The sequence below is a fragment of the Triticum dicoccoides genome, chromosome 5B (assembly GCF_002162155.2).
Source record: "Triticum dicoccoides isolate Atlit2015 ecotype Zavitan chromosome 5B, WEW_v2.0, whole genome shotgun sequence".
Lineage (NCBI taxonomy): Eukaryota > Viridiplantae > Streptophyta > Magnoliopsida > Poales > Poaceae > Triticum > Triticum dicoccoides.
The window spans coordinates 38,798,562-38,809,435 of NC_041389.1; the positions used below are offsets into that span (position 1 = coordinate 38,798,562).

At 43.0% G+C, this 10,874-nt stretch overlaps 1 pseudogene; it reads right to left on the bottom strand.

Annotated features, from left to right (window-relative positions):
- LOC119308991 overlaps positions 1-4,366 on the bottom strand; it is a 9,288-nt pseudogene extending 4,922 nt beyond the window's left edge.
- Between the last annotated feature and the right edge of the window lie 6,508 nt (positions 4,367-10,874).

Here is a 10,874-nt window from a genome sequence, read left to right on the forward strand (position 1 = left end):
CACACAAGTTGATCATTGATCTCTTAGCCGTGTGCGGTGCCCCCCTCCACCATAATCCACCTCGGTCATATCGTTGTGGTGCTTAGGCGAAGCCCTGCGTCGGTAGCTTCATCATCATCGTCATCACGCCGTCGTGCTGATGAAACTCTCCCTCGACACTCTGCTGGATCGTGAGTTCGTGGGACGTCACCGAGCCGAACGTGTGCAGATCGCGGAGGTGCCGTGCTTTCGGTACTAAGATCGGTCGGATCGTGAAGACGTACGACTACATCAACCGCGTTGTCATAACGCTTCCGCTTACGGTCTACGAGGGTACGTGGACAACACTCTCCCCTCTCGTTGCTATGCATCACCATGATCTTGCGTGTGCGTAGGAAATTTTTGAAATTACCGCGTTCTTGAACAAATGTTGAGACAGTATCCACAAGAAAAGGGATGGACCTTTGTTTGCACTTCTACTGTCTGACTTCTTTGCTGTTCGCTAGCGAAACCGGCATATCCTACTTCACTTTGACAGCTACAAAATCTACAAATAATTTGGTTGGGCCTAACTATAACTATACAAATTATCATGTCTCCACCTTATTGTAATCGTAGTTTATGTACCAAAGCTTTTTGTATTTATATGTACTCCCTTTGTAAAGAAATATAAGAGCATGTAGATCACTATCTTATATTTCTTTACAGAGGGAGTATTATTCTAGCTATTGCATAAGATTTCAAACGAATGGCAATTCCAATTTTCTAGTGGACATAAAAATATTGTTTGTGAAGTTTAAAGTAGTTTAGCATTCACTGAAATAAAAAAATTGGCCCTTCAAAAAACAAATAAACAAATTGACAACATTCATTCCATAAATGTAATATAAATAAGAGGGAGAATCATTGAGTATGACATTGCTCCATTTGTACCTTTTTGGTGAAAAGAGCACATGCGTCATTAGGGCCCAGATGGTTGACCCTGTATATGTTTCTTTTATTCTTTGAGCACTGCTTGGCGATATTCTCTTCCCTTGTGGTGACTATTACACAGCTTGCTGCAGTTTCTGGTAAATACTCTTTTATAGCATCCCACTCTACTCTGGACCACAGATCATCAAGAACAAGCAAATATCTCTTTCCTTCTAAACATTTCCTCAAATCTGTCTCATTTTTATCTTCATTCTTATCTCTGAATTGCATAATTAAACTCTGCAAGAGTGTTGCTGAGTTGAAAGGGCGCATGACTGTGACACAAGCATGCTTATCAAACATGCTACTGATCTCTTGGCTTTGATAAATATCTGTGACTAGTGTTGTTTTTCCAATACCACCCATTCCCCACAAGGAAATCACATGAAAATGCTGGAGATCTTTATTTGAGATTAGTTTGATGATTTCCACTTTTTCATTCCCTCTCCCGATGAGACAAGATTCCTCTAGAGTAGGCATTGTCTCCGTGCGAGTGAGGATGTTCTTGTGTGTAGAGTTGTTAACACCAGTAGAGACTACATATGAGACGGATCCTTTTTCTGCTGAATTTCTTCCCTCCTGATATACCTAAATACAAGCACACAATTAGCTTGAACATGCAAAATATCAAGCAAAAATATTACGGAAAATAAGATAGGTTTACACATAAAACATGTACTAGGAATTTTCATCAGTGACACTGTTAAGAGTTCCAATGGTTGGAACCTTTCCAAAATTCATGAAACAATTAGAGGATGATGATAGTATATAATGATCCCTTTGCCAGATTAATTTTTTTGACCATTCATTAGTTGTCAGTCACAATATATGTTCGAACTATTTGGGGTAACTTCATAATTTGCTTGCTTTCATTTGGTGTCTAAAGAAGATAGAGAGAATATAATTTATGGAAGTATGTACTGACCAGTGAACGCTAGTTAAGTATAGGAATCCAAATAAATCCATGCAAGAGTTGATGGCTTGAGCTAGAAAATGAATGGAGTATATGAGGTGTAGTTGTAACCAATCGTATTACCTGCATGTTCATTGGATCTAAGGCAGAGGACATGCAACTAGGTGATGGTGAAGGGATGTGGAGGTGTAGAAACATCAGATGTAGTAATTTTTGCACATTTACCTTGATAAATTAAGGTTACTATATATCTCAGATGTAGCATAAGTGCAATGTATATCAATCATACAAATTCTTTCTCATTAAGAAGAGGAAATGTATAATTAATTTGTAATTAAATTATGTAGAATGGTTATTAACCTACAACTTTCATGACAACACATGTTCAAGTCTAGTTAATTTATGAAAGAAGTATGTGGTTGCTGACAATGGCCCCTAGAAAAGTATAAGAAGCCAAATAACTCCATGCAAGAGTTGAGGACTTGAGCATGAAGTTGTAACCAATAGAAATCGAGTATGAAGTTGTAACCACAACAAATGGAGTATGAAGTTGTAACCACTAGAATTATTTGCATGATCAATATTGAATCTAAGGCTAGCTAAGGGCCTAAGGCAGAGGACAAGCAACCCGATGATGGGGAAGGGAGGGTGGTGTAGAAACAGCAAATGAGGTCGATTTTGCACATAGGTTTTGATACATTATTGTTTAATTAAACTATGTAAGTGAAATGTATAGAGGGAATGGTGATGAACCTAAAACTTTCATGACAACACAAGTCCAAGTCTAGTTATTTATGTAAACCAGTGGTTGAGACAGTGAACCAAAAAAAACAAGTGTAGAGTTAATTAGAAAATTGTAAGGACTTAAAATTTTACCTTACTGTAGAAAGCATAGAGAGACTCATCAGCAAATAACTTCTTGTGCACTAAAGCTTCATCCTCTGCTCCTATGCATAAGCATGCAACTTCAACTTGCTCAGTGCACACTATGATTCAGCTTCCTTTGTTGTTGTTGTTTGGGAAACATGTTTTAATGCAATCCCACTCTTCAATCTTGTGTACGTCATTGAGTACAATTAGGTAACTCTTGTCATTCAAATATCTCTTGAACTCACAAGCCAAATCATCTTCTTTTGTCGTTGCCATCATCTTCAAAACTTGGGCCCCAATAGTGGTTTTCCCTTCCTCTCCTGTCTTTTGAAGAGAATTAACACAGATTTGCCTAACAATGCTTCGAATGAAGTCTGTCTGACTGAAAGGACACATCAATGTGATCCAAGCACAACAATCAAAATTGTTGTGTATCATGGGATCTTCATAAGCACTTTTGATGATGGATATCTCCCCCAGATCAGTGCTACTCGTGCCCCACAACGCTATCACTTGAAGTGCATTATCCTTGTAATTGATCAACTCAACAAGATCCATTTTTGCTTTATGCCGCCGCAGCCTTGCATCATAGGCGGCAGACATCGTCGCGCTCGACATGATAGGCTGCCCAACAGCATAGGTAGGCTTGGAGCTAGAGCCCTTGATGAGGTGGTACCGTTGGTTCCTCTGGCTGACCTCCTCCACCTCAGCTCTGAGGTCCTTCATCTGGTTTGCCACATAACGACGAGCTAGCACCTTGCGAGAGAGACACCACCAAGACTGCTTCTCCAGACGGACAGCAATATCCAGGAGGCAGTCCTCGACAGAGTAGGACACGTCGCGGACTTGTTTCACCCAAGTCTTGACCACCTTATTGTCGTCTCGCTCGCCGTGCGCAGCCATCAGGAATGACTGCATCATCTCGAGCTCACCCCTGATGAAGGAATGGTCACGCTGGACACCAAGCTGCAGAGCGACCTCCTGGGCCACAGCCGACTGGGCGTAGTTGAGCGCCCCGCTCAACACGGACTTGCCGATGCTGATGGCCGTCCCCTCCATTTTACTGGATGTTTCTGTAGATCAGTTCAACTAGTTTTTACGGATAGAGGCTGTACTGCAAACAAGATCAGTTGGACCAATCAATGGCTGGCCTTGAGCTAAATCTGAAGAGGCAAATAACAGAGAGGAAACAGAGCATATACCTGGTGTTGTTGTTGTCGACGGCAGCTTCGTGAGCGACCAAAATGGGGTTGGTATCCAAGAGCGAGGAACGCAGCCTCGACGCCAAGCGACTGAACTTGAGAGATCTGCAAAATGGCAGACCAGAACGATAATTTACAATTGACAAACTAATTAGCAAATGGCCACTAGAGCAGAGTAATAAGAAGGATAATTTACGATTCACAAACTACAATTAGCAGATGGCCAAATGTTCCGGTTATTCAGAGGGTGTGATAGATCCAGCACCAGAGCAGACTGATAATAAGAAGAAGAAGGACAAAAGAAATTACCAGGAAGGAGGGATGCCGTCACATTCGCCTCCGCTGTGGCTTCAGATGGGGAAGGAAGCACGGTGGAGAAAGAGAGATAAAGCCGGGCCATGGAGTGTGATCCTTTCCTTCTTGCATCCATCCTCCAGGGAAGACGAGGAGGGGGAAAGAAGAAAGAAGCTTCTTTTCTTGTTGGCGCAGCAGCAGCATACATACGCATCTTCATAGTGGCTTGCTTCCTTGGCAAAGAGGGATTCTATACTTCCGGTCTAGTTGATGGCCTGGGGAAAGAGGGTTGATTGGATCCGGTTCCAATGGAGGGCAGCTCGGCAATGGCGGAGGAGGCGTGGAGCAGCAGCAAGAATCAGAATCGCCCGCGGCGGAGGGACAAACTCTACTTTTGGGGTCCGTCGGGCAACTGGGCTCCAGAGAAAGAGAAGATCGATCTGAAATGTTATGTGACACTAACGGAGAAGGAAACTGATGCATGGCGGGCAGAGCATTCCACCATAGACCAATGTGATCTTGGAGGACTTGGAGCAAGGGCAAAAATAGGCTACCAATCTTCGCGGAGGAGGCGTCGAGTGCAGTGGCTCAGAACCATATGAGTGAGCCTACAGCCAAAATGGATCGGCAAGCGCCCGGCTGGACAGTATGAAAAGGTAATTAAGTAGGTTCACGATCATACTATTTCGGTGGGAAAAAAAACCATGTTGACGACAGGAAGAAGCTGGGAAGCTTGACGAAGGAACCAAATTGTTTTTCTAGAATATAATAATATTTGGTAAAGCCTCAACTCGTGTTATTGATCATCGTCAACTCAGTGTACCACAGAGCTACTCCCTCCGTCCGAAAATACTTGTCATCAAAATGGATAGAAGAGGATGTATCTAGATGTATTTTAGTTTGAGATACATTTTTTTTATTAATTTTGATGACAAGTATTTTCGGACGGAGGGAATATATTATTTGACACATCACACATCCCACGGCGGTTGCTACATGTTCTTATTCAACATTCTTTTTCGCAGATACATACGATTGTTAGGTAGGCCAGGCGGCACCGCCCTTGGGTAAAACCATCCTTTTTACAGCCCTGAAGACATGGATCGTCACGGCATGGACGCCCCTGATAGCTATCGCTGTATTTTGTGCAGGTATCGGCTTCCGATCCTACAAAACAACCACCATAACATGCATGGTGTATGAAAAAAAGATGAGGCCCTGCAATATAATGATCCACAAAAGCAAAATAGATGGATGTGTAATGGAGTAAAAGTTCATGTTTGGATGGCAAACGCATGGTTCTTGGTACAGTATGAAATTTGCAGACGTAGGTCGCTTACCAGGAGCAAAGAGAAGTGGCGCGAGCAGTAACATGCATAGCAGGATTCACTACAGGAATCAGCTACTTTGCCATCAGCCACAGCGGACGGCAAAGGCACGGATGGCGGACGGCAAAGGTCTTTGCCGTCCGCCGCGGACGGCAAAAGTGGACGGCAACGTACGGGACGGCAAAGAGCTACATTGCCGTCCGCTTTGGGCGGCTGACGGCAAAGGGTCCTTTGCCATCAGCTGACGACGGCAAAGAATACTGACGACAATAATTGCGCTGTTACTCCATTAGGTGGTTAACGGCAAGCCTTTGCCGTCGGCCGCTGACAACAAACATCGGAAGGCCTTTGCCATCCGTCGCTGTAGGCAAAGTTTTTTTCTCTTTGCCGTCAGCCACTGTTGGCAAACTGACCAAATAGGTCAGCCTTCCAGGAAGCACAGTTGCCTGCCACGTGGCCTCTTTGCCGTCCGCTGCTGATGGCAAAGAGACCTTTGCCGTTGGTGGTTGACGGCAAAGAGCCTGCATATTGGCTCTTTTCTTCTATTTTTTTTTTAAATCCAACAATTTTCACAGCAAATATATATGACATATATAGATATATTTCATAGAGCTATTTAACAGCACATAAGTTTCATCGTACATACATATATAGTTCCATCCACTCATACATAGCAAGTTCCATCAAGATAGCAAAGTTGCACATACATATTACAATGCAAAGTTTCATCAAGATAGCAAGTTCCATCGTAGCAAGCTAGAAGAATACTAGAAGAGAATGAAATTAAAAACAAGCACTCCATCATAGTAAGCTAGCTTTCGAGAAGTGAATGAAATCTGTAAAATGGCAAATAAGAAAGTTAGGAAAAGGTGACTAGAAGAAGAAGCACGCCATTGTTTGTGAGGTAACTTAGGTGAAATGGATCGTTTATGAGCTAACTTAGGTAAAATGCATCATTTTAGAGCTAATGTAGGTAAAATGGATCGTTTATGAGCTAACTAAGTTAATTATGCTGTTTTTTTACATAAGTAAAGTAAGTACATGTCATTATTGAGCAAACCTAGTTAACTAAGCATATTATAACTAACTTAGGTCATTTTGGAGGAAACAAAGCTAAGTATAGATCGTTTTAGAGCTAACTTAGGTAAAATGGCTGGTTTTGGAGGTCAGTAAGCTTATTAAGTCATTTTGCAGGAAAAGAAGCTACGTCTAGGTCATTAAGGTAAGCATATTGGATGAAATAAAGCTAAGTCTAGGTCTTTATGCATTTGTTAAGCAAAAAACTAGAGAAACTTACCTTGATCATGGAGGTGTGGGAGCGGGCTGGCTCAGGCCAGTAGCTGGAGAAGGATCGTGTGATGCTTGTGTGGAGTAACGTTGCACCAAAGATCATTTCCAATGTTTCGTTAGCATGATGACACTTAAATGTTAAGACTAGCAAGTAACGTCCATTCAAATTAAACTCACCGTGGTCTCAGGAGCAATCTCTGGATCAATGGCTATGGAGCCACGGGACCTCCCACCACTAGATATCATCACCTGCTCTGGATTGTAGGGGATCTGGCTCGGGTTAAACTCCTCCCCTTTCCTCGCCTTCCCCTTGACTTGCTTGTAAGATGCAGTGTGGGCCTTGGCATACAGGTCGTACCCCTCTGACACCTTATCCGTCTTATTGTAGCATGCCTGAAAGAGAGAAACAAAGTAAATTAGTAATTAAAGGGCTCAAGCTAGCATAATGAATGAATTGCATTAATAATGAAGCAAACCACATTAATCAATTCCGCCCGAACTGATATAAGCTGGAGCTACCTTGATGGTGTGGCACACCTTCAATTTGGGCACGTTTGTCCTTGGCCTCAGTCGGCTCCCCTTCCATCTTTCAACACTTGCCATGACAAAGAGTAAACGAAATTAGTACAACATAAAAAAAATACCGACATGAATAATAATATGTATATCATTTAAGTGTATCATCATCAAGTACAACATAAAAAAATTGAATACCTGACACTACTAATAATCTCGATCAGTATCATCAATAAATGCATAATCATCATCATCACTATAATCAATGACGGGCTCATAGGGTTCAGTGGCATCAACATGTGGAAGGCCACCTTTACGTAATCGGTCAAGCATTGAGAGGTCGTCCGCAGCAGTAACCTCTTCTTGTTCCGGCTCTTCTTGTTCCTCCTCTGGGGTGATGTGGGATTCACTATCGCTGTCTACTTCAATGTTTTGGGGTGAAGTATACCGGTTCTTGAAACGCTTTTTGGAAAGACGTGTCTCTTGGAAGAATTCTCCTTCATATGTGTCTGGGTTAATGTGAGGTTCATAATCCTCTTCCTTTGGGGGAGATAGTCTAGCACGTGGCGGCACTTCATAAACGACATCCCAACCTTTCAGATTTGAATTAGTTTGGCAGGCCCAGGGTAGATAGAATACTTGGGTCGCCTGTTGAGCCATAATATAGACATCAGGAACATCTAAATGGGTGCTTTGGTTGATTTCAACTAGCCATATATGTTCATGAGTCCTTCTAGTCTCCTTCGGCTGAAACCAATAACATTTGAAGACTATGACATTCGGTGGGTTTTCACCATAGAATAGAAGTTCATAAATTACTCCAACTCTCCCATAATACTCGGTACCTCCTTCACCGATAGCAGATACACAACAATTTGTAGACTTTCGGTCGGCCATAGATAGCTCTTTGCCATAGGTACGAAAACGATACCCGTTGATGTCGTATTTGTCAAATGAATGGACCTTATAGTCAAAACCATTAGCGACTTGTCGCAATTCGGCGTCCATAGACTCTGAATTAGCCTACAAGTTTAATATGAAAGGATTGTTGCATTACGCACAAATTAGTGAGTGAAATGAAATTGTCTAATAGAATTTACCGTTTGTTTGAACCAAGAGATGAAACCGGGATAGCCGCCTCCTTGCTTTGCGAGAAGCTCATACTCTTCGACGAAATCCTTTTGGATCACCGCTCCATATGAGAATAGGGCGACGTATCGACTGTATGAAATATCCAAGAATAAGAGCAGTTCAAAGGAAATAGAAGTTGCGAAACAATGTACCGAGAACTTATTCGATGTACGGCCGCACTTCTATCAGGTTGTTGAAGATATACAACGAAATGGTTCGCCATTCTTCGTTATCCAAAGATACTGGATTTGAAACACTGGCTGGTGCGAGATTGCCTTTGAATAGGCTGAGGTTGGATCCACCCTTTTTAGGCTCGTCAGCATTGTACCGAGGCTTCGGATTATGCAAATGACGATTTTTAGTTTCGTAGTGTGATGTCACGAAGTTTGCCGCCTCCTCGGTGATGAATGAATGCATCAGCCATAGACGCTTCAATTCTACGTTTATTTTTACATTTTTCTCGAGGATGCCGACTCGAGGATGCCTCGGATCTGCCGCTTTGTCAACATGTAATTCATCAAACTTTTTCCACGCAACACCATTCGATGTGTGTACCATCATTAGATTACCATCTGCATCTAGTTCGGTTCTTTTGCCTGTTTTGTGCCATGTCATCTGTCTGGCCGTCTCTTCGACCATGAAAAGACGTTGAAGTCTTGGTACGATTGGCATATACCAAAGAACACTAACAGGGATTTTGGTTTGTGTCTTCTCATCCATACCGTTGTCTACCACAATATACCTGGAACACTTGCAAATGGGACAATAGTTCAAGTCCACATAGTCAAGCCTAAATAAGGCACATCCTTTCTCACAGGCATGTATCTTCTCATAGGGCATCTTCAGTGCACGGAGGATTTTGTCCGACTGGTACAGGTTTGCAGGCATTACATGGCCTTTGGATAGAAAGTGTCCAAATACTGTCATAATTGCGTCATAGCATTCTCTGCCCAAGTTGAACTGAGCCTTCAAAGCCATTACTTATGAGATGGCATCCAACTGACAAAGCTCAGTGTGCTCGTGGAGCGGACGTTTTGAAGACTCCAACATTTCATTGAAGGCCTTTGCAGATTCCTCCATCTCCTCGTCCGAATCCCGAGCATCATCATAGTCTTGCACCATGTTTTCCATCCCGGTACCATGCTCGTCGGTGCGACGATGATCCACCTCAGCTCGGTCACGTTGGGTAGACTCACCATGAAATGTCCACACCGTATAATCGGGCGTAAAACCATTCTTCTGCAGGTGTTTACCCATTTCAGCCTCTGTCCTCTTTTCCCAATTGCCGCATCGGAAACAGGGGCACCAAGTTTTCCTCTGGCCATTTGCAAATGCAGCTTGCACAAACCCCTTGGTTTTTGTGAACCATTCAGCGCTCCATTTGTTCTGACCAGTGTGACCGGTATACACACACACGATCGCTCATCTTGACTTTCAGAGCTACTGGACACACAACAATTATATATATAATTCACCATGTATATATTCATCAGTTGATCTACTTTGTCAATTTTATTACGTCCATGCAACCTACACTCTAATAGGTAATGATAGGTCCTAATCCCACCCGAGTATGTGTAGATTGGGTTCATTTTCCCAAGCTATGCTCCGGATCCGACGCAAAATTTCGGCAGCACCTCCCCGCTGTTCTCCTGATACACATCTCTGCAATAAACAAAGAGGATGTGTACCCGGAGAACAACAGGGGAGGCACTGACGAAATTTATGCGTCGGATCCGGAGCAAAGCATATGGGAAAACGAACCCAATCTACACATACTCGGGCTGTCCATGGATAGCGTTGGACAATTCAAAAGAATCAAGGTTATAAATATGCAAATGCATGCATATTTATAACTATGATGCTTTTGAACGGGAGACACATATTGGTTACGCATACTGATGATTCAAGACACATATATAGCTAGCTACCAAATTTCATGTCATTTGTGCAAATAATTAATGGGGGAGAAGGACATGTCATTTGTGCTCACCCACGAACGAAGGGGCAGAGCTCGTCAAACGCACGGCGAGGTCGTCGAACACCAAACCTCGCAGCGATGAAACAACTGCACATTTAAATCTACCCGATCAACACAATTATATATGATGTTTTTCATAACAAAATCAAAAAATATATGACCTAACTAATAATTCACAAATATATAACCCCGTCGGCCTCTGGAAGGCCAAAGAGCACCTTTTCGGGAGGTTTAGGGGGTCGGGGTGTCATGTCGGTGTCGGGGTGCTGTTTTGGGGTCAGGGTATCGTGTCGGGGTCGGAGTGTCGGGGTGTGGTGTCGTGGTCTGTGTGTCGAGGTGTGGTGTCGGGGTCGGGGTGTCGGGGTCAGGGTGTCGGGGTCAGGTGTCGGGGTGTGGTG